Below are 24,773 nucleotides of genomic sequence, written 5' to 3' on the forward strand. Positions count from 1 at the left end.
CTCAGATTCAGAATCTCGGAGAGAGCGAGACCAGAAGGCCTTGAGCATGCGCAAATGCTCAAGGCCCAGTCCAGCCCAGCACAGAAGAGGGAGGATCTTCAGGCACCGGCACCGGTATGTCCTGCACGTTGGTGCTGGTGCCGGTGCCCAATCGGGGTAAGGGATATTGTTTTGGTGCTCGGGGGGAGCATGTAAGATCGCGGTGGGGGGGATGACTCGAGTGAGGGGGAGGATGCTGGATCACTGGAGGATGCCGGATCGCTTGGGGAGGGTATGGAGCAGCGTCGGTGGCCTCAAAGGGGGGGATTGGAGCAGTGCCAGTAGCCTCGGGTGGGGGGGGGGGGGGTTTGGTGGAACGAATCAAAGCGAGTTTCCATTTATTCCTATGGGGAAACTTGCTTTGATATACGAACAATTTGGTTTACGAGCATACTCCTGGAACGAATTATGCTCGTAAACCAAGGTTCCACTGTACTTTATTACTGATTGATTTTTTTTATTTTATTTTTTTTGCAGTGCCAGTAGCTTCTAGTTTCTGGTTTTGTTTATATATTCTTTAATGGCTATGAGACTGATTCTCCAAACGGTGTCGCCATCTCAGCAGCCAATCAGGATGCACACTTTTGGGAAAAAAATTCATGCCGTGAAGGATACCTACAATATAGATATCTGACTCGCACCTATGGAGGAACCTAGGTATGCCTACTGATGCCCAAGGCCGGCGTGGGTATGGTTTCCAATAGAAGTGGCCTTGGGCGTCAGTAAGCATCCCTATACGTTTCTGTAGGCGTGAGACAGACGCCTTAAATGTAGGCTTGTAAAATGCTGGCCTATATTTAAGCCATCTTACAACAAACTTCCGTTGTATAAAGACAAAATGGCAAACACACTCAGCTACAGATTCGGAGCAATTGCCGCAACAGGTACTTAATTGTTGTCCACTGGGAGATTAGTCCGTCATTGGATTAATTGTGGTCACACTCTAAAAGATCTTAAATGGCGAGTCTTGGATCGCATTGTAGTAGGGTGGGAGGGTGGCAATACTGTCAGGAGACTAAATCGTTGTGAGCTTCGATGGATGTTTAAATTAAATTCAATGTCTCCTAAGGGTTTAAATGAAACATCTGATTGGCTTGCTCAAGCTGATTTATAAGAAGTGTTAGGTCCCTTTAAAAATCTTCTTAGGTAGTGTCAGAGTAATTTCCGGATATGTCGTCATAGGGGAGGGAGTATTTAGAGCTTCAGAGTTAGTTAGCCGCTTCTCTTTTACGATACGGGTAGATGGTATGTTGTGCATTGTCAAATAGTAGGTAAGATCTTTAAAAATAACTATGGGGGAAAGTTTTGATATATTTCTTATTCCCATTTTCAGTCTTTTAATCATGTGCTTTGTTTGCGTTCTTCTTTGCTTTCAGTTCCCCATGTCGCCTTGACAAAGAATTCGAAACGCATTGGCGTTCGGGGAAATAGTTTGCAGCTGAATGCTAAGTTGAAAGCTAAGTACATTTAATATGAATAAGTTAAAGTACTAAAGTTAAGATATAAAATAAAAAATATAAATTCTTAAAACAATATTTATATTACTGAAAAAAATAAGGAGGAGGAGGTACCACGGGGCAAATGAAGAATTTACCCATTCAAACTATGCTGTTTGGAGGGCCGTCTGATACCCCTAAGGACCTCTGTTAATCTCCCAGTGGACAACAATTAAGTACCTGTTGCGGCAATTGCTCAGAATCTGTAGCTGGGCCTATATTTAAGGCATCTTCTTACATTTAAGACCGCTTTTTAGGCGGCCGCCGAGATCGGCATCCTTTAGAAAATCAGGCCGTTAGTGTACTTCACCCTGCTGTTTAAATTTGGGTCCTCGCTCTTGAATGTACACCGTGGGCTAAATTCAATAAACGGCACCCAAATTTCGGCCAAAAAAAAAAAAAAATTTGAGGGCTGGTATCTGCACCCAATTTTGGGCACAAGGATTTGCACCAACTGAAACTTGGTACAGATCCTCCTGCCTAAATTAGACACAGATCTGTCGTATTCTATAACCGTGCATGAACATTCTAAGAATGCTCCTGACCTGACCCGCCCCTCCCATGGCCACGCCTCCTTTTCAGATCCATTCTTAAACATTTACATGCACATCTTTATAGAACGCTGACTGAGAGATGCGTGTATACAAACTGTTGACTCATTATTCAATTAAATTGTGTGCGCAAATTGGACGCATGCCCAAATGTCTGCAACAATTTTGAGTACCATTTATAAAATTTGGGGCGCGTTCTTTCTCTCTGAAATTTGGGGCATAATCTGAAGGCAAAAGTACCTGCGGGTCTTGCACAAATCTGCCCCCAAAGACCAGCTTCCCCAGTTTCTCACGTGCCTTATTTCTCTTTACGCTGTAGCTATCGTTTTTGTTTCACTGGCACGTGTGCTTTGAACAGATGCAGTTATAACATTTGGATATTAGAAACACAAAACCCTTTTCCGCCTTTAGAAATGCAGCTGGTGATCAGAATTTCATCAGAAGGAACTGTGAGCGTACATGGTTCCAGCCTCATTCCTGGTTTTTCATCTGTGAAATAATTTTGCATTATTTCCTTCTGTCTGCCTTGATTTAAATAAAGCGTCATTTTATCAACACTTTACCAATGGAAATGCTTATTGTCCATGAAATGTATTCAACCAAGTGATGACTGCGGTTCCACCACAATAGAACATGCTTGGCAGAATCAAGAGAGTGACTCTTGTATAGAATTCCTAGCAAAAATATTATGCAAATGTCAAAAAAAATCAGCTCTAGGTATCTTTAGTAGAAGAACTATATTCTGTTATAAAAGACATGCCTTTCTGCAAATTTGTTCCTGCAGAACACAGAAATGTAGTAGATGATGGCAAAGGACAGCCCATTAGCCAAGCCAGTCTGCTCTGTTACTCCTGTCTATATTACAGCATTCATTGAGGTGGTGTTCTGAATTTAGATACTTTAAAGCAGTGTTCTTCGACCGCCGGTCTGCAGTGCGATCGATGAGGTGTTATCTTCGGGCTTGGCTCCCTCTTCCCCACTGCCGCAATGCACAAAGCCACGGACAGCAGTTCCTATGCACGTCCTGCGCCTGAACCGGAAGCCTTCTCTCTGACATCGCAACGTCAGAGAGAAGGCTTCCAGATGAGGCGCGGGACATGCAAGGAACTGCTGCCCCCGCAGCTTTGTGTACTGCATCAGTGAGAAAGGGTGTTAGGTCAAAAGCGCACCGGGACAAAGGCGCGCGCAGACAATTGAGCACAGCGCGGAGGCGCGCGCCGCAGAAAATTACTGTTTTTACGGCTCCGACGGGGGGGGGGATATGGGGGGGAACCCCCCACTTTACTTAATAGAGATCGCGCCGCGTTGTGGGGGCATTGTGGGGGGTGTGGGGGGTTGTAATCCCCCACATTTTACTGAAAACTTCACTTTTTTCCTGTTTTTAGGGAAAAAGTTAAGTTTACAGTAAAATGTGGAGGGTTACAACCCCCCAAACCCCCCACAACGCCGGCGCGATCTCTATTAAGTAAACTGGGGGGGCTCCCCAACAAAAACCCCCGTCGGAGCCCCTAAAAACTGTAATTTTCTTCAGCACGCGCCTCTGTCTTGCGCTCAGTTGTCGGCGCACGCCTTTGTCTTTCACGGGGTTGTCTATGAACCGTGAGGAAGAGGGAGCCAGCCCATACTAATGCTAATATTAGCATATGACCATATATTGAAAGGCATATGATAAGCATGGCCTTAGCGCATGGGAGAAATGTGGGTAAGGACGCGTTAAGACCACATATTTCTGCAAATTACCAAAAAAATTAACCCCCCCCTTTTCACAAAACCGTAGAAGCGTTTTTTTTAGCGTAGGCCAGTGCGCTGAATGCTCTGCGCTGCTCCCAACACACATATGAGCGTCGTGAGCAGCGCAGAGCATTCAGCGCTAAAAAACGCTTCCGTGGTTTTGTAAAAGGGGGGAGAAAGTTTGTAGCTCGGGGAGATGCCCTCCTGCCCAACCAGAGCAAGCAGCGAGGGTGGGGCTAGGGCGGGATTAGGGGAAGGACGTGGCAGGGTTGGGCGGGCCTGAGGGCGGGTCCAGATTTTACAAATGTAAAATCTGGCAACCCTAATTTAAGCAATCTTTTACGATTCTGTATATTCTATTGCCAACAAATGTACTCAGAGAGACTGTTCCATTCCCTAGGCCCTATACAACGGAATATACTATCCCTCAGCATTGTTCGCCTCAGCTCTTTTACCTTGAAAATGAATCTTCTATCGTTCCTTTCTTGCGACTATTTCTCATCCTCCAGACCAGCCAAAGCTGTTCTTAGTGAAAATGACAACAAAGATACAAATCCGACATTCTAAAGCACTTTTTTGTTCGGTCAGGATCAAAATGTATCTTATAATTTCATACTTCAGCAACCTGTATGCAGTCACCTCATTGCAATGATATTTGATTTAATAAGGATGTACAGAGATCATTAGCTATAATTTGAAAAGCTTAAATAACTAGATAATTATTGCTGTGATTTCCTGTTGCTTCCTGAGTTCTAATAAAGTCAGTAATGCTGATACTCCTTGTGAATATAAATTCAGAACTTATGTGTAAAGGACCCTTCAAGCACCTACCTTTTTTAATTTAATCTATGGCTACAAGTGTGCTGAGGGTAAATCCTCTCCTTCTTACCTGAGTAATGAGGGGCAGAGGGAAGACCGGCCTATGTTCAGTGGTTGCACATTTGCTCTCTCTGCAGGCACTCTTCACTCACCCCCAGTGAAGTTAGATCCAGTCCTGGTTTGGGGCTGTATTTATAAAAAAATAAAAGCTTATAGTGGGTGATTTTAAACAATATAAAAAGCTGTTATCTTCACAAACAAAAATATATAGCATAACTTGGAAATATCTTCTTTTCTTCTCTTGACGGGTTATTTGTGCGCATGCTATGACGGTAGCGAACCTTACTTCTAAACCAGGGAAAGAGAAGTATCATCTCAGGGTCTCAAAATTGCTGCTATAACTCTCCCAGTGGGGACTCCCTTTCTTGAAGCTTCTAAGGCAGAATACTTCCTGTTTCAAAGGTCATTCTCACAATAAGATACCGATTCATAACCTGGAACTGGAAGATGTTTCAACTGTTTTCATTCCTTCTTCTTACTGAGTTCCATGAACCCAAGGGGGAAATTTGAATAGCCAAGCACCCAAATACCTTTGCGCTCTCTCTCTCTCTTTCTTACCCATGGTTCCTTAAGGTTCCAGGAGTAAACTGAGCACTACCCCCCAATGAATCTGGATTCTCTAGCACAGTATTTCCCAAGTCAGTCCTGGAGTACCTCCTTGACAGTCAGGTTCTAAGGATATCTACAATGAATATGCATGAAAGAGATTTGCATACAACGGAGGCAATGTATGCAAATCAGTTTCATGCATATTCATTGTGGATGTTCTGAAAACCTGACTAGTAAAGGGTACTCCAGGACCAAACTGGGAAATACTGCTCTTGCACAATGGTTCCAAAACCTGCCCTGGTTTTCAAGATATCTGTACTGAATATGCATGAAACACGTTTGCAAACTCTAGGGTTATCATATGGCTCCAGAAAAAAGGAGAACAGATTGAGACCCTCAGGAAATAAAACATAAGAACATAAGAACTGCCACTGCTAGGTCAAACCAGTGGTCCATCGCGCCCAGCAGTCTGCTCACGCGGCAGCCCTTAGGTCAAATGTCCTAAATGATAACCTTACCTGCGTACGTTCTGGTTCAGCAGGAACTTGTCTAACTTTGTCTTGAATCCCTGGAGGGTGTTTTCCCCTACGACGGCCTCCGGAAGAGTGTTCCAGTTTTCCACCACTCTCTGGGCGAAGAACTTCCTTACGTTTGTACAGAATCTATCCCCTTTTAGCTTTAAAGAGTGCCCTCTCGTTCTCTCTACCTTGGAGAGGGTGAACAACTTGTCTTTATCTACTAAGTCTATTCCTTCATTATCTTGAATGTTTCGATCATGTCCCCTCTTAGTCTCCTCTTTTCAAGGGAGAAGAGGCCCAGTTTCTCTATCTGGCCTCCTTTTATTGGAGCCATATGGTGACCCCTAAAGGAGGCGGTGCATGCTACTGCACTGTGGATATCCTTCACCAAGCAACACTTAGCCAAGCAGTGCCGCTGAATAATAACTCCGACGGCCCATTTTAAAAGTGGGCAAGAGAAGAGTATTCTGGAGGCGGAACTGGGGAGAAGCCAGGAACTAGACAACTGCTGGCAATATTCATTGCTGGTGCCCACAGAGCTAAGCGACCAAAAAGAGCCACGTAAATGTAAGTCCTATGCGACCATTGGCACTAAATATCAGCAAGCAACTGTACAGTATAGCTTCCAGGTCACCACTCCAATGTTCTTCCCCCCCCCCCTCCTATTTCCAGGTACCCCAGTGCTTAAGGCAGTCCTCAAGCCCCCTCCCCAAAGCAGGCTCCCCAATTCTTAAACACCTCCAATCCTGAAACTTCCAATTCATGAAACATCCTCCCCTCTCTGATCCTTAAATCCCCTGGATCCCCAAAGTAGGCCCCTTACCATTCCTCAACCCCCGATTCAATACTACTGATCCTACCCCTGCCCATAATCCACACCATACTCCTCACACCCCTCTTTACCCCCAGAACTGACCTAGTGGAGATTCCTGATGTCTAGTGGGATGGAGCTGGAAATGTCCCCTTTCTGTGAATGCCCCAAGTGTCAAAATTGGTGGCACTGACCCCAAGTGGTAGTCTTGCAGTACCATCGCTATGGATCAGCCTTCCATATAAGGGCAACAGCAATGATGCTGACAATTACCTTCAGGGAGATGTAGAGTTCTCATGTGTGAATGGACATTCTCTAATGATTTTGTGATATGCCATGGGCACCTGCCTGCAGTCTAGGGGGTGGACATGACATGATGAATAAGCACAGTGTCAGATTAGAAGGGGAACCTGATCCTTCGGCTGCATGAGCAAAACATTCGGAGCATGGGTTATATGTCCTGTCCTGTTAGTTCCTTGTGAATATCGGGCCCTATATCAACTCTTCTCAACTGGCATTCAGGTGAAAATGATTGCAAGTATCTTTAACATATGTTATACGCATGAAATACATCAGATATCTTTGACCTAATGACCTAATCTCTCCTATTATGCCCCGCTCCCTCTCGTTCAAGCCTTCTCCAACTGCAGCATAAATGCCATTGCAAAGAAAAAGCCTACTCTACTGGTGAGTGACTTTGTCTAACAATGGCAATATTTTTATCCTGCTAATCAAGTGCTTTTCAGATTAGATTAGTTAGGTTGACAGGGACAGAAAACAAAATGACTTTACTTGCTGAAATGCAATAACGTTTTGCTTTGAAAAAAATAAGTGTGGCACCGTATTACGTTTTATCAACTTCTGCCAAAGAGATGACAGCGGTAATATAATTATTCTAAATACATGATTTTATAACACAGCTGAAATCTGCACAACGTAATCAAGCACTGAGCCAGAGGTCCAGGGGCCTCTATTTTCCGAAGGGGTAAACCTCTGCGCAAGAAACTGAACTGTGTCATTATCTCATCCACGGGTGGGCTTATATTTTATTAATGCAATTTAATTTTTTTTGCTAAGCTTGCAATTCCAGCCATGTATGCCCCTGTCTGAATTAAAACCTTAGATCTTAAGTGACTGAGACTGATGTAGACTGTGGCCACTGATTTGCATGGTGCTCTCGCTTGAAAACAGAGGCCTAAGTCAATCAATGGTACTGAAGTGTTAGGCATTGCAGTGTTTGGGTATAGATCACTGATAAGGTAGTTAAGAGATAAGAAGGGGACAAAAGATATGAACAGTTCACAGTGATATCAATGTGATCAAACTACAATAGAAAAACAATACAATTAAACAGGAAATATAATTGATTTCTGTTTTACATGTTTGATAGCATCTAAAATGAATTTTCTCCTCCTTTTTTGGGGAGTTATCCCTTCTGAATGCTTTTGAACATATACAAGGAAGAATTTGAGAGTCTGTGGTGTCAGTATAGGGTGGAGCTTTCTGGAATTCATTACGATTGAGATTAAGCAGTCTTCCACTGTGATGCAATTTGGGAGACGTGTAAAAACATTGTTATTTGAGAGTGAATATAGGTCAGGATTTCCCCAATGAATATGGATGAGATCTATTAGCATACAATGAAAGTAGTGCATGCAAATAGATCTCGTGCATACTCACTGGGGAAATTCTGAAAACCCAGGTGGATTGTGGCCCTCGAGGAGAGACTTTGACACCCCTGGCCTAGATCGATAGATCGCTAGCTCTCTGGATCGATAGATCAATATCTCTCTAGATTGATAGATAGATAGAGACTCATATATCTTCCCTATCTTCAGACAGATTTCTCACAAGAGTTCTGGACGCCTTGTTCTCTGTTGTTCTAATCATCTAATGTCTGAATTTTGAACTCTGTCTCTGCCTCTTGTTGCGATATGCTTCCTCTGTGGTACTTCTCCCGTCTCCTCTTCTGCCTGACATTCAGTGCTCACTCCCTCCTTCTCAGGAAATCTGTGCTGCAAGTCCTGGCAGCTCCTAAGAACCAGAGAACTCGATCCAAAGGAAAAGAAAACGAGTTATAGGAGAAGGAGCACATTGTCTACTCCAGGTGTCCCTACGTCATTGAGCATGGCCATGTCATTGGACAGACAAAGATATTGTTGGTTCTCATTGAAACAACACTGGTGGATTGTACCAAAATAAGGGGGAGACAGCTCATTTTTGCCCAGAATACTTGACAATTTCAAGATTTGGCACTTTTGGCAGTTGCTCAGATCCAAGACTGGTTGAGAAAGCTCCTCCATTGCCTTGTTTTTCAGCAGCCCATCAATGATGTTTGAAGATCTCCCAAATCTCAAACTCATTAGGAAATCTTGCCCCGTTTTGCATATTTTGCTAAATGAATACTAGATTTTGATGTGCTCTAATCTAATCTCAATTCTTATTGACCGCTTGCTCCCAGTAAGGTCCAAAGCAGATGACAAAGAATGTAAGAAATATGATGTCTTGCGAGCCAACGTTTAATCATTTGGAGTTAGAAAGGATACATTCATGACCACATCTTTTTCTTAAGTATGAGACACAGGAAAGAAAATAATAAATATTTGGGCAACTAAACAGGTATCTCCCTATTATCTTGAGAGAGGAGGTACCTTTTCTATTAATGCCTTAATTTATTTTAATTATTTTTGTAAACAATCCAAGAATGATTTTTTTTTAATGAGGGTGGGGAGGCAGTATATAACCTGTTTTAAATAAACAAATGAAGGCTCTCTTTTATTAAGCCGCGTCAGAGCAGCGTTGAAGCATTTAGCGCTCCAGGCCGCAGTAGAACCAACTACCGCAGCTTTGTAAAAGCAGGTGCTTATAGTATTGGTGCTGCTGTGCTTATAGTATTGGTGAATCAAATAACACGCCATTCTCTTGATAAATTGCATTGACAGAGCCCTGCAGGGGAAGATCTCTGCCCTGCTGACATAAGGCATGCAAGGAAAACTTGCAGCTTCACTGAAGAGCGGAAATGAGATCTTAGGGTTTCTTTAAATACTGGCCGAGAGGCCTAAGCTTTGTTCCTGGTTAGGAGGATTTTAAAAATTGATTTTCTGCCCTACTCGGAGCAAAGAGGGGTCACACGGCATCACAGATAATATGCTCAGAAAGCCTGATTAGTAATCTGACTGCTTTCTGGACAGAGTAGACATTCTTAACAGTGGCGTCAAAAGGCCTGGAAGAACTAAACCGCGGCTGTCAGCCCAAAGAAAACATGATCTTAAAAATGCCAATTACCATTAACCTGGAGGTTGCATAGTAGCAGCTTACTGGGAACGGCTGCATTTTAGCTGACAATCGAGCTAGAAATGTAGTTTCTCAGGATAATGGCATCAAAAGTCGGAAACGGGTTATTTCTGCGCACTCCTTCCGCAAGATCTTGCATTTACGGATTCTGCTCTTTAGGGAGTAGCATTGAAACGGGTGAGGGATAAAACACCTTCGGGCCTTTTTGAAGAGTTTTTATTTTTTTTTTCCAGTTCACAGATTTTATTGATTTTAATATACAGAAAGAACGGGAAATGTTAACAAGGCAGGATATCAAAGTTACACTCTATGTAAATAAGACACAGAATAAAACAAAGAAATTTAAACTACAGCAAACAAACCTGAGACACATTTGTCTTATAATTCTGTGGTGCATAGTATCAGGATTTTCCAATTTGCTAAATATAAGGAGAATAATTACAGACTTGTAGAATAGAGAATGACACGGGGACAAACACAATAAAACTTGAAATCTAATCATCAGTCCAAGAAAGCTCGACTCAGTTTACAATAATTAACTTAACAAATAAAAACTATAAAGAATAAGTCTAAGTTTCGGAAGATTAAATTTCAAATATTTCCCTGTCCCCGCGGGAACTCATTTTCCTGTCCCATCCTGGTGAGTTCTTTTCCTGGAAGTCTAGTGGGCTGGGGGGGGGGGGTTGGACCAGACCCCCCCCCCCAGCTCAAGAACCCTCTACCCCTGACACTGCCCCTCCACTGTCGAAAATCTGGCAGGAGGGAGCCAGTCAGGATCTTAGGCCCCTTCCAGTGCAATCTCTCACGGTCTGAATATCAGGAGGTATGAGTTGATCTCGTTGGGCAGACCGGATGGACTGTAAAGGTCGTTATCTGCCATCATCTACTATGTTTCAATGAACGTAAAATATATGGGAGCGGATGCACCTTCTCTGAGCTTAAGCGTGCTGAATTCCACTCATTCCTATAGCGGCACGAGCCTTTTGAAGCAGCTTAGGGCTAAAATTTGTGCCCTGCAGAAATGATCTGCCATGAGAGCCATAACTTACACAACCCCGTGTGAGGTTGTCGTTTTTTGATTTTGTTTTTTAATAGACAGAAAGCAACGACCAAGAAGGTTATTCCCTCCTGTACTAGCACTGTCGGTCTTTGCTTTATGAGACATGCCCTATAGAACGCTGCACATTTCAATCAAAGCTCAATGCAGACACGAGAATTGACAGGGGATGCGAGGTAGAGAATGACACGGGGAAAAATTCTGTCCCCGTCACCACCCCGTCCCCGGACCACCATCCTCTGCACCGCCCCGTCCCCGTTGTCTCTTTCACCGCCCCGTCCCCGTCTCTGCTGTCCCCTTCACCACCCCATCACCGCCCCGCTGTCTCTTTCACCGCCCCGGCCCCATCCCCATCTTCAGCATCTTCTCCTCTCCATCCCCCTACCCCCAGCACCCTTCACGTGGTCCAGCAGCTCCCTCCCGCCGGCCAGCCGTGCATTTCCCTCCCTCCCTCCCTCCTTTTCCCTTACCTAAGTTTATTTTTAGTACATTGCTGGTGGGCAGATGGATCCACTCGGCTGGATGGTAAAAGTTACTTGACCCTATAGCCGTCCAAACTGTATTTTTCTGCTTGGGTTTTGTGTTCTTCCGTGCAGCACAGGAGTCATAGATTTTGGGGGTTTTACAGTTACTGGCGTCCAACTGCCTCCCCATTGCCAGAAGTTGAGGCGTCACACTTTGCCTCACATTAGAGAGTGACACGGTGGTGGTTACCCGCGGCTAGCCGTGGGTAACCCGCCAAAAGGGTGACCAAAAAAAATTGGTCACCGCGAGTTCGGGGACGAGGCCATTCACTGCCCCGTGGAGCGGTGAATGGTAGCACGGGGTGGTGAACAAGGAGTGAACGAGCGTTCGAACCGGCAGCCCACTCTCTCCCGCTGGCCGTCCATGCATCTCCCTATCTCCTTTTCCCTTACCTTTTCTTCTTAAAACTGGCGATTTCTATAAGGCTATAAGCTGTATTACAGCCGGAGCCTTGAAGTCAAGTTTAAGTTTCAAGTTTCAAGTTTCAAGTTTATTTGGGTTTGATTAATCGCTTTATCTTAATTCAAAGCGATGTACATAATAAAATTACAGAATAAAAAATTAATACATTAAAGAAAGTTGACTAAACTAATGACGAATTTAACAATACTAGACACACATAGGAAAAGAAAGGGCTAGAAGTTACAATATAATATAAAGATGGGGAAAACATTTAGGGAAAGTACAATAGGGCAGGGTAAATCAGAGGCTTGGAAATTATTTTACAGTGAAATAATTATTAATTTATGAAGGCATCATTAAACAGAAAAGTTTTCAGGTTACTTTTAAATTTTTCTAAATTGATTTCTTGTCTCAAGTGATAGGGTAAAGAATTCCAGGTTTGGGGAGCAGTAACAGAAAAAATAAATTGGCGTCTTGTATTTATGATTTTCAGGGATGGGATTGTTAATAATTGTTGTTCTGTCGATCTTAATGTTCTATTCGTTGTGTAAGGGATTAATAATTTATAAATAAAGGCCGGAGTTTTAAAAGAAAGAGATTTGAAAGTGAGCAAACTAAGTTTATATATGATTCTGTGGGCAACAGGAAGCCAATGGGCTTCCTTAAGGAGAGGAGAGACATGATCGAATTTTTTGGCTTTAAAGATGAGCTTAATCGAAGTATTCTGTATGATTTGTAAACGTTGCCTGCTAGAAGTCTCCTCCGATGCAACCGGAAACAGGAAGTTGCATCAGAGGAGACTTTTACCAGCAGGCAACGCTGATAAGGATGATAACTGCATGGGATGGGGGCAAAAGCCTGACTAACCGTATGCTTGGAACAAACTGCCCCAATCCCTACGGCGGGCTCCGTCTCTGCCAGTGTTCAAGGCCCAGTTAAAAGCCCACCTCTTCCAGAGTGCTTTTGACTCCTAACTCCTCTCACCTCGGGTTCTGCATCTCCAACCCTATATGTCATGTCTTGTCTGTCCAAGTTAGATTGCAAGCTCTTCCAAGCAGGGACTGTCTATAAATGTCAAAATGTACAGTGCTGCATATACCTTTTAGCACTTTTGACTCCTAACTCCTCTCACCTTGGGTTCTGTCTGTCTGTCTGTCTGTCTGTCCAAGTTAGATTGCAAGCTCTTCCAAGCAGGGACCGTCTATAAATGTCAAAATGTACAGTGCTGCATATACCTTTTAGCACTTTTGACTCCTAACTCCTCTCACCTTGGGTTCTGTCTGTCTGTCTGTCCAAGTTAGATTGCAAGCTCTTCTGAGCAGGGACCGTCTATAAATGTCAAAATGTACAGTGCTGCATATACCTTTTAGCACTTTTGACTCCTAACTCCTCTCACCTTGGGTTCTGTCTGTCTGTCTGTCTGTCCAAGTTAGATTGCAAGCTCTTCTGAGCAGGGACCGTCTATAAATGTCAAAATGTACAGTGCTGCATATACCTTTTAGCACTTTTGACTCCTAACTCCTCTCACCTTGGGTTCTGTCTGTCTGTCTGTCTGTCCAAGTTAGATTGCAAGCTCTTCTGAGCAGGGACCGTCTATAAATGTCAAAATGTACAGTGCTGCATATACCTTTTAGCACTTTTGACTCCTAACTCCTCTCACCTTGGGTTCTGTCTGTCTGTCTGTCCAAGTTAGATTGCAAGCTCTTCTGAGCAGGGACCGTCTATAAATGTCAAAATGTACAGTGCTGCATATACCTTTTAGCACTTTTGACTCCTAACTCCTCTCACCTTGGGTTCTGTCTGTCTGTCTGTCTGTCCAAGTTAGATTGCAAGCTCTTCTGAGCAGGGACCGTCTATAAATGTCAAAATGTACAGTGCTGTGTACACCTTTCAACGCTATATAAGTGATAAGTAGTAGCAGTAGTAGAATTAACATCCTCTCATAGTCTAGTGCAGATGCATTCCCATGAAGTTCTTTCTAAAGGTCTGAAAATACATGAATTCAGAAAGACCTCTTATCTTTACCACATTTTTCTTTCTGTAAATACGAACAGTGCATGAGATGATAAAAATGGCATTTGGCCCTGCCAATTCCTCCTGCTCTTTGGGCTTCTACCTGAATCATAATTAAAGATGCTACTGAGGTTGCAATGCCATGAGCTTTCATTCAGAACCACATAAGAACATAAGAAATGCCTTCACCGGATCAGACCGAGGTCCATCTAGTCCGGCGATCCGCACACGCGGCGGCCCATTTAGGTACTCCTTTATGGAGACCTGAAATTGCCGTATCCCTCAATATGATTTGCAAGAAGGTGTGCATCCAACTTGCACTTGAAACCCAGAACCGTAGTCTCCGCCACAACATCCACCGGCAGAGAATTCCAAGCGCCCACAACTCGCTGTGTGAAATAAAACTTTCTGACATTTATCCTGAACCTGCTGCCGCTCAGTTTCAGGCTGTGACCTCTTGTCCGTGTCACATCTGACAATGTTAGTAATGCTGCTTCTTGGTCTATTTTATCAAATCCTTTTAATATTTTAAAAGTCTCTATCAAATCCCCTCTCAGTCTTCTCTTCTCGAGTGTAAACAGTCCCAGTTTCCTGAGGCGTTCTTTGTAACTCAGGAGTTTTCCCTCAATTTTTAAACCCATCTTATCTGTTCCATCACAAGTGTTTTCAATAGAAATGATTCAAGAGACTTGCAAACTGTGTCTTTTTCTTTTGCATCCTGAGTGTGACCATTAGGTCCTGCTCTCGCACAATGGTCTTAATTCCCCCCCACCAGGCCCAGTGAATGCTGCCTGTGCAGCTTTAGACAGCCCAAGGAATAGAAGGGAGGCTCGGGTCTCGGGTCCTAAAGACAGAGGCCATCAGGCCGGTTATTTGAAAAATTCTTAATGTATGTGGAGCTGGGGCATTTCATGCCAGTTGCTAGAGTTGTAGGAATCTGCTGGAAAAACAAATTACAGCTTCTTTGATAAGCCTGCTGAATGTTCCACAATGTGAATAAAAGTGAAGTGCCAAGGAGCATATGCTGCTGGATCTCCAGTATTCAAAACACTGATAAGTGTTAAGGGAGCAACTGGACAGACTGGGTCTTTCATAGAAACATGATGGCAGATAAAGGCCAAATGGACCATCCACAGCATCCACTATCTCCTCCTTTCCCTATTGGCTAAGGCTCTTTACACCTGCATTGTGATGTCATAGAACTCTATGCTTATAGAAACATTGTAACATGATGGCAGATAAAGGCCAAATGATCCATCCATTCTGCCCATCCACAGCATCCACTATCTCCTCTTCTCCCTATTGGCTAAGGCTCTTTGCACCTGCATTGTGATGTCATAGAACTTTATGGTTATAGAAACTTTGTAACGTGATGACAGATAAAGGCCAAATGGTCCATCCAGTCTGCCCATCCGCAGTAACCATTATCTCTTTCTCTCTCTGAGAGATTCCACATGCATATTTTCCTGCATTAGGCTAAAAGATGTTTGTGAAAGATGTGTTTGCACTTTTAGAAAAGAAAATAAGGTCAACACTTTTACAGTTGTCAGACTTTTGACTTTGCGACAAATACTCCCTCCAAGGATCGGCCAGGAGTGCGCAAATTTTTTTTCTGTGAGAGCGACAAGTTCTAAAAAAAATGTTTATTGTGCAAACAACTAGTTTAAGAAAAACACAATAATTCTAGATTTGGAAGTATTTTCGTGAGGGACCATGTAAAATCTGTGAACAATGCTCCTAGAATATATGAGCAACGGCATGGTGAGGGTAAAAGATGCCCAGGACGGGGGCACCCTCTGCACCCTCTTCTCCACCTCCTTTATCTGCCATCGTGTTTCTATGCTTGGCACTAATTTTAAAACTGCTTGGTACTGCTTCAGGGCTGTAGTTAAATCTGTCCCGCTAAAAGGATGGACAGAATAATCCAGTTCAAGTTTCAAATTTATTTAGGGCGTCTTCTATCAAACTGTGTGTATGCGTGTGATGTCACCGTATTGCACCTGTGCAGGCGCAGGTGTGAAGTGATTACATCACACACATGCACATGATGTCACCGTGATGCATCTGTGCACGCGCAGGTGTGAAGTGATTGTCACACACACATGCATGCGCGTGATGTCACCATGTTGCATCTGTGCATTCGCAGGTGTGAAATGATTACATCGCACACACACCCATATGCGTGTGATGTCACCATCACTTCACACCTGCGTGTGCACAGATGCATCACGGTGACATCACGTGCATATGTGTGTGCGTGTGATGTAATCACTTCATACCTGCAACACTGACATCACACGCATGCGTGTGCGACAATCACTTCACACCTGCGCCTGCACAGATGCAACACGGTGACATCATGCGCATGTGTGTGATGTAATCTCTTCACACCTGCGCATGCACAGATGCAACACGGTGACATCACGCTCATGCGTGTGTGCGTGTGATGTACTCGCTTCACACCTGCACATGTGCAGATGCCCTCCTGATGCAGCTCCGAACAGGAGAACAGGTTGCGGGGGGCAGGCTGGGGAGCAAGGCTGGGGCAGAACGGGGCATGACTTTGGGGGAACGGTATGGGGGCTGGGTGGAATTGGGCGGGCCTGGGGGTTGAGACAATGGGTCCTTATTTTACAATGATAAAATCTGGTAATCCTAGGTGTAGGGAAGGGAAGAGAAAGGGAGATGCTGGACATAGGGAGGTGTAGGGAAAGGGAGATGCTGGACCCAGGATGGTTTTGAGCCATCCTTGGGGGAAAGGGGACAAACCTGAGGGGGCAGGCTGGCCCTCACTGGTTCCACGCTTTCTTTTCTTTTTTTTAGCTTACTTGCCAAACAGAAGGAGCATGAGATCATCATGAATGTCTGTGCACCCCTTCTAAAAACCTGTATGTGAGTTTTATCTACGTTAAAGTTTTAGGGTGTGCCAAGGAGTCCAATAGATCCCGATGAAAGTATTTTTGAAGAGGAATCCACAAAAATGTGTGGACAAGTGCGCACACGTACACCTAGGAAAGCAGATTACAATTAATTCTGCCCGAAACTTCTCGTTTAAAAATAAAACAGCATCCTGTTCAGTAGAAAATACATATTGGGTTTATGAATAAAAAAGTTCAGCAGTTTGACAGCTGTTCAACAGAAGGAAAGACCCGAGACCATCTGTGAGTCTACCAAAGAATATTTAAAGAAAGAAGCTGAATTAAAGATGTTTGCTTATATACAGTATGGTTTCTCCCCAGTGGCATCTCGTACAGAAAACCTATAACTGCAATGTGCTGTGTGCTGGTTGCTCAGATAAACTAAGGAGCCCATTGGAAACTTTACAAACCACATCAGCAAGATTAGGGGCTCTTTTACCAAACTGTGGCAAACAGCGGCCTTATTGTGACCTTACGCGGGTTATTCCTGCGCACTGAGGGCTGGAGTCTGTGAATGGCGCCATTATCGGCAGACTACCTACATAACAGCCGCCAATCGCATGCCAGTCGTGCAGGGGCGCCATTTACAAAATGGCGGCTTCTGTCAAAGGGAGGCGCTGGAAACGTGGGCCAGGGTTTTAAAGGCGCCTACCTTTGATGAGAATCGTGCCTAGGGAGATGCCTCACAATGCCTAGGTCATTTCCGGCGTTATTCACGCCCACTTCGACCTTAGGCATTGTAGGGGTCAGCATAGCACCTACTTTTTTAAAAAATTTATTTATTTATAACTTTTCATCGTTACATACCAAGTAAAACACTTGTACAGAAAGTGAAGTAGTAAGAACACAACTTCATAAAGTGTAAAACACATTACACCTTAATACAATTACAAAAATAAATAAATAAGAAACCCATTTTTTAAACTAACCTAATAGCCTCCAAAGCAACTAAACTGGACAGACAAATCACCACTGTGTTATCTTCAACTACAGACTACAAAGCCTTCAGGAGAGATATTAAAACCATACTCTTCAAAAAACACATAAAACCTATCCAGCACGACCAATCCCAACCCAATATCCAACACTCTATTTACCCTTAGATCTCTCTAATAAGAACATAAGAACATAAGTAGTCGCCTCCGCCGGGGCAGACCAGAGGTCCATCCCGCCCAGCAGTCCACTCACGCGGACTCTTTTATCTACCAAACGTTATCTAAAACCCATAATTTCACCCTATTCTTATCTCCTAAAGACCTCCACTTCCCTTTGGTAACTCTTTACTCAACTTTTATTACCTTAAAAATTCTATGTCATCGCTTATTCTATTCCTTCAAATTTTGAATGTAATTCTTGTTTTAGTTTGGATGTAATCCGCCTTGAACCGCAAGGTAATGGCGGAATAGAAATCACTAATGTAATGTAATGTAACTCACTCAAGTCCTCAACCTGTGATTCCAAGATTACACATAGGCAAAGAAATAAAGGGGAAAAATACAACAATATAGCAAGATAAGCTACAGATGGTACTGAGGGAAGAGCGGCTTTATTAATTATTGAGCATTTGATTTTCCTTCATCCAGTCGGGACATTGCCAAAAAAGCACTTAATTGTTGAGGTTCAAAGAATAGAAGGTGGTAGAGACTCGCGTGTTAATTTTTTTAGCGTATGTCTCCAATACTTCAAGTTTCAAGTTTTTATTAGTATTTGATGGATCGCTTATTTAGTTTACTAAGCGATGTACAACTTATTAAAATAGGGTGTGAAAACAAACAAAGTGACTTCAGACTTGTTGGGTAAGACTTACATGAGTCGTGGAGGAAAGGGGGGAAAAGTTACAATTCTTTGTTAGAGAGAAAAACACTAAATAGGGAATGGACGAGAGGAAGGGTAAAATAATTTCAAGACTTGAAACTTCTGGTCATTAGACAGAAGATGAAAGGTTGAATGCGTCTTTAAAAAGGTAAGTTTTTAAAAAAATTTTTAAAAGATAAAAAGTTTTTTTCTTCTCTAATATACTGTGGTAATGAGTTCCACAGTTGAGGGGCCTTAACCGAGAACATGTCGTGTCTTCTGGTGCCTATAATTTTTAGGGATGGAACAGTAAGGAGGTTTTGAGTAGTCGAACGGAGTATCCAACATCCCTCTCCACAAAATTACAAGCTGTTCCACATGCTCTCATATATTTCAAATCTGGAAAAACGTGGCCTCAGGTACACCTCCTCCACCCTTGGGGAATAGGTTTAGTAAGATATAAAGTACTGAAAGCTTTTTTAAATATTTTACAGGGGGGATCCTTGATAAAGCAAATTGTTGCGAAACATGTCAGATCATGTGACCCAGTAGCATACTAAGCTAAGTAGACAATTTATTTGAATATGTTTAAATAGAATAATCTCAAGGAAAATTCTAAAACTTCTAAAAAGATTATGGTAAAAAAGTTTACCTAAATAACTGCAATAAAAGAAGGTGGGCCAATGAGGAATAAAAACACTGGTATCCCTACCGCTATTGAACATTACTAAGGGTGGAGGAGGTGTACCTGAGGCCACATTTTGCCAGATTTGAAATATATGAGAGCATGTGGAACAACTTGTAATTTTGTGGAGAGGGATGTTGGATACTGTGGAGGTTGGGTGAAGTATTGGAGACTTCTGTTGTATAACTCCCAACATTAATGAAACTGAGTTAAATAGTGCCATCTTTAGTGTGAATGCACAGTGTTAAATTAGCGTATGGCCCTTCATTTGAAAAATGGGAAAATGGGCCATTTTCCAGCCACAGAAAAAGTGGCATTAGCAAGCGGGAGAGACATAGAAACATAGAAAATGACAGCAGAAAAGGGCCACGGCCCATCTAGTCTGCCCACACTAATGGCCCACCCCCTAGCTACCTCCATGAAGAGATCCCCCATGCCAATCCCATCTTTTCTTAAAATCTGGCACGCTGCTGGCCTCAATTACCTGTTGTAGAAGATTATTCCAGCGGTCAACCACTCTTTCGGTGAAGAAATATTTTCTGGTGTCGCCATGAAATTTCCCACCCCTGATTTTCAATGGATGCCCTCTTGTTGCCGTGGGTCCTTTAAGGAAAAAGAGATCCTCTTCCACCTCGATACGACCCGTGACATATTTGAACGTCTCGATCATGTCTCCCCTCTCTCTGCGTTCCTCGAGTGAGTACAGCTGCAACTTACCCAGTTGTTCTTCATACGGGAGATCCTTGAGTCCTGAGACCATCCTGGTGGCCATTCGCTGAACTGACTCTACTCTCCGCACATCTTTTTGATAATGCGGCCTCCAGAATTGTACACAGTATTCCAGACCCGCTTAAGGGGCGCGCTAAGCCCACTTTTTGCCACAATTTAGCAAAAGGATCCCTAGGTATATTACAATAAGCATACACAATAAAAAATACACAAAAAACCCCCAACACAAATCGAATCTGGTTTTCTCAAGCCAGAGAATTTGCATCAGAGTTTAGGCAGGTTTTGCCATGATATGTCACCAACAGACAGATTCTCTGTATGTTCTCTTGAAACCATTTTATCTCTCATCTGAGTTTCTCTAGGGAGAACTCCAAGGTCTCAAACAAAAGACTGGAATTCAGAAATTCATTCAAAGTCAAACCAGGTGGAAATTTGCCTGGTTATGAATTTTGACAGGCATCACTAGTCATGGATGAAGGTAGAACAGGGTAGAACTGGAATGAATTCTGATAAAGATGAAAACCCAAATCAATGCTGGAAAATTATTAGGACATTCAAGAAAAGAGTTGCCTTTGCTCTAAGAAATTATTCCAAATGGACCGTGCTAACCTACAAGAAAGTTCTAGAGGGCAAGCAAAAGAATGCTAAGAAACATTGACACTTCATCACAGAACAGGCAGCACATCCTCTGAAAAAATATGCTACAAGGTGGCAAAAAAAAAATCAATTTATGATTTCCTTTGCTCTTTAAATCCATAAAGCCTTAGGAACATATATCTTGGTTGTGTTTATTTTGTATGGAATAGCCTGAATGGTTCCTTTTAGCATATGTAACAAGAAGATGTAATAGGAAAAAGACATGTTTATGTTAATCTTGAAATCAACTGGGCCTTTAAAGAGAAAGCAAACCTTGGGCTAGCCCAGGGGTAGGCAATTCCGGTCCTCGAGAGCCGGAGCCAGGTCAGGTTTTCAGGATCTCCACAATAAATATGCATGAGATAGATTTGCATCTCAAGGAGGCAGTGCATGCAAATCCATCTCGTACATATTCATTATGGATATCCTGAAAACCTGACCTGGCTCCGGCTCTCGAGGACCGGAATTGCCTACCCCTGGGCTAGCCTATTTAAGATCCCTCTCCTGATTGGTGCGTATGGAATGAATAGGGGACAGGAAGTTCTGTTTGGCACAATGCAAGTATTAAGAAAAGCACAAGCAGTACATTGAAGAGAATGAAACTGTGCCCAACAGATCCAAATGCTGTTTTAAAATTGTTTTAAAATTGTCTGTTTCCCCATAAGTTGTTTTTCAAATTGTTCATCGCTTAGAATGTTTTATATAGGCGATTTATCAAATAATAAACTTGAACTTGAATCCTTGAAACCTCAGAAAAATACAAACATTAAATAGATAAATAAGTCAACAAAAGGAGAAAGGACATAGAAAAAGTCCAAGTTATGGAAAAAGAGAATTTTTTTACTCTCCTTTGCTGTTGAGCTTTTTTGATTAATGTTGTTTTTGTTCGTCTATTACAGTGGTTCCCAACCCTGTCCTGGAGGACCACCAGGCCAATCGGGTTTTCAGGATAGCCTTACTGAATATGCATGGAACAGATTTGCATGCCTGCCACTTCCATTATATGCAAATCTCACTCATGCATATTCATTAGGGCTATCCTGAAAACCCGATTGGCCTGGTGGTCCTCCAGGACAGGGTTGGGAACCACTGGTCTATTAAATGCCTTTTAAGAACCCTTCCTGTCTTCGCTTGCATTTCCAAAATCCTTGTAACTTTAAAGGTCTGGTTTTTTGTTGTTTTTTTGTTCCTTACTAAAAACTCACCAGGTCTTCAGATTGACTGTGTTTGGGAGCATTTAAGTTCCCAACTCAAGGTAATTGAGAGTTTGACGTGATACGCTGATTGCACCATGTGCCGTGACCTTTTGCAGGAAACCGAGTTAAATTGCAGTCTTTAGGAGGAAGTCATATATCTGATTGTGTTAAATAGCCAATAACACATGCAGCTGGGCATCAATAAATTGCAGTATGAACCCCAGGAGTATTGTGTGTCAGGGAGCAGTGTTGAAATTCTTCAGTGCACACCCTAAAGTATATTATTTAACTTACTAGTGTTTAAGCCTGTTACATTAACGGGTGCTAGAATATATGTCTGTCTTTCTTTCTTTCTTTCTTTCTGTGTCTCTCCCTGCCCCTATCTCTTTCTTCCTTCCTTTCTGTCTCTCTCCCTCCCGCTATCTTTCTTTCTTTCTATCTCTCTCCCTCCCACTGTCTGTCTCTCTCCCTGGCCCCCTTTGTCTGTCTGTCTTTCTGTCTGTCTCTCTCTGCCCCCCCCCCCGTCTGTCTGTCTTTCTTTCTCCCTGCCCGCTGTCTTTCTGTGTGTCTGTCTTTCGTTCTCATGTGCTGCCTGTCTGTCTTTCTGTCTCTCTCCATGGCCCCCTTCTGTCCCCCCCCAAAGCAAACCAAGATTGCTCCCTGGCCCCCCTTTCCCTCTCACGCTCTCCCCTCCACTTCCCTGTGCAACAGCAGCATTCCCCCCATTCCCTGTGTAGCAGCAGCATTCCCCCCTTCCCTGTGCAGCAGCAGCATTCCCCCCTTCCCTGTGCAGCAGCAGCATTGGCCCACCTTCCCTGTGCAGCAGCAGCAGCACCATTCCCTCCCCTTTCCCTGTGCAGCAGCAGCATTCCCCCTTCCCTATGCACCCCCCCCTTGCCTGCTCCCCCTGTCCTGCAGTAGCCCTTCTCCCTTCCTTTCACCTCCCCCCTGTCCAGCAGCACCCCTTCCGTTCTCCCTGTCCTGCAGTAGGCCAGCAATCAGTAGCGTTTCTCATCCCCCCCTCCCCTTCCGGGTCTCACACAGCCATTGGCAGGAAGCGACGTTGACAATGGGTAAAATTGGCACTGCAGGCTCCTCTTACGCGCCGCAAATCAAACCGCCACAGACTCCACCGTTGCACACATGCCGCACATAGAATATGGCCACGGAAGCACAAATCACGGTGGCAGGGATCATACTATTTCAATTACGCATGCGTGGGTAAGGATTTTATTATCTAAGATTGAATGTCCTGAGATCAAAGCAATGTGCAGTTTTTTCAATGTTCTCGTTCAATTGTCTGATTAATCATTTTAGCTACAGTATGTTAGAAGCCGTCGCAAGCCTCCCCACGTACCTCAAGCCGCCGTGCGCCGTAAATAGAATACGGCCACGGAAGGACACAGCACGCTGTCAGGGATAACAAAACCCTAAGTGTGCATGCGCGCTTAGGGTTTTATTATAGAGGATTTATATTTAGTGTTTTGCTGCTGTTCTAGTCAGATAAAGGGGAGATACAGCCGGCAGTACTTTGACCGTGTGCCAACCCCCGCGCTAGCCGAAAAACTACCGCATGCTCAAGAGGAGGAGGCGGTAGCGGCTAGCGCGGCCGGCAAATTAGCATGCGCTATTACACGCGGTAAACCGCTAACGCGGCTTCGTAAAAGGAGCCCTAGAAGTTAGTATGGAATAAAGCTAGCTAATTGAAAAGAGTTCTTATGTTCTAAGGTGCATATCAAAGCTCACCATTAGGTTAGAAAGATGTCCACATGTATAAAACCCTCTTGTACCCATATCTAACATACTATTATACAATTATAGCTAATGTGCCTTTTTATCTACTTAGGAAGTATGAATAAAGCATGCTGGGATTAGAACCATGTCCTCAATTTAGACGATCGAGGTTGACATCTTAGACAGCTGAGTTATGACCCTAGCTGTTCAATACAAAAGAAACACACATGAGTAGCAGGCGTTTCAACACAAGCCCCGATCGCTATTGTTTGTTCAGAAATATGAAAACTTAAAAGATGGAGGGGTGGAAGGAAGAGAGGAGAAATCCTAGCAATGGATAAACCAAAGAAGAGCCACCTGCTGTTTGCAACCGCTTCAAAATCACAAATACGAGGGAAATTAAATCAAGTTTTTGCTGGAGGTTTGCTTCGTGACAGCAAAAAAAAAAAAAAGCAATTTCAATTGAACTGTCTAAATTGATAACAAGAGCTGGATGTGAAATTTTTTTAAAAAAAAGAATGTTTTAAATCTGACTCATGTTGCATCATGTCACATTATTTCTTGCCAGGATTGTCTGGCTGCTTTTTCAAAGTTAAGTTTTAAGACAGAATGTTTGTATTGCTTGCAAAGTGCCTCTCACTCCCATATGCTACCACTCACTGTACAGCTTCTGACTTTGCTCTCCTCAGAAACAAACATGGTTGGAAAATGTAGCAGTGTATGATTGGGTCTGTTGAAATGGCACCATGTTCCTGAGGCACAGAGAAATCCAGAAGAAAGGAGAAAAGCTTCAGTTCAGACCTTTTGTCTAAAAACTAGGATCCTCGTGAAGACACCAAAATCTTAGGTGTGACCCTCCCAGTGATGTAGTAAGAGGGGGGCGGGGGTGGACCGCCCCAGGCATTGTCTTGGTTGGGATGCTGGCACCTCTCCACCCCCCTATGCCAAGGTCATGCCCTCCCTTCCCTGCCCTCCCTTACCTCTTTAAAATCTTTACCGGCGCGAGCAACTACTCTGCTGCTTGTGCCGGCTTGGCTCTCTCACTCTCTGAAATCATTTCTGGGTAACGAGACCAGGAAGTGATGTCAGAGGGAAAGCCAGCACGAGGGAATGCCAGCACGAGCAGCAGGCAGATGGTGGGGGAAAAGCTTTAGATGCAACAAGTTTGCCAAATAGATAAACTGCGGTGTATAGTGGAGCGTGTCCCTGCTCGAAA

General features: G+C 43.5%; 1 long non-coding RNA gene across 1 annotated transcript in view; it reads right to left on the reverse strand.

Moving 5' to 3' along the window:
• Window positions 1–4,733: 4,733 nt before the first annotated feature.
• The window catches only part of LOC117348876, a 166,771-nt gene continuing 146,731 nt past the window's right edge, over window positions 4,734–24,773 (reverse strand). The window contains exon 3 of the long non-coding RNA XR_004537061.1: window positions 4,734–4,822. This is a non-coding gene — a long non-coding RNA (uncharacterized LOC117348876). The remainder of the gene's footprint in view (window positions 4,823–24,773) is intronic.

The sequence above is a fragment of the Geotrypetes seraphini genome, chromosome 15 (assembly GCF_902459505.1).
Source record: "Geotrypetes seraphini chromosome 15, aGeoSer1.1, whole genome shotgun sequence".
NCBI lineage: Eukaryota > Metazoa > Chordata > Amphibia > Gymnophiona > Dermophiidae > Geotrypetes > Geotrypetes seraphini.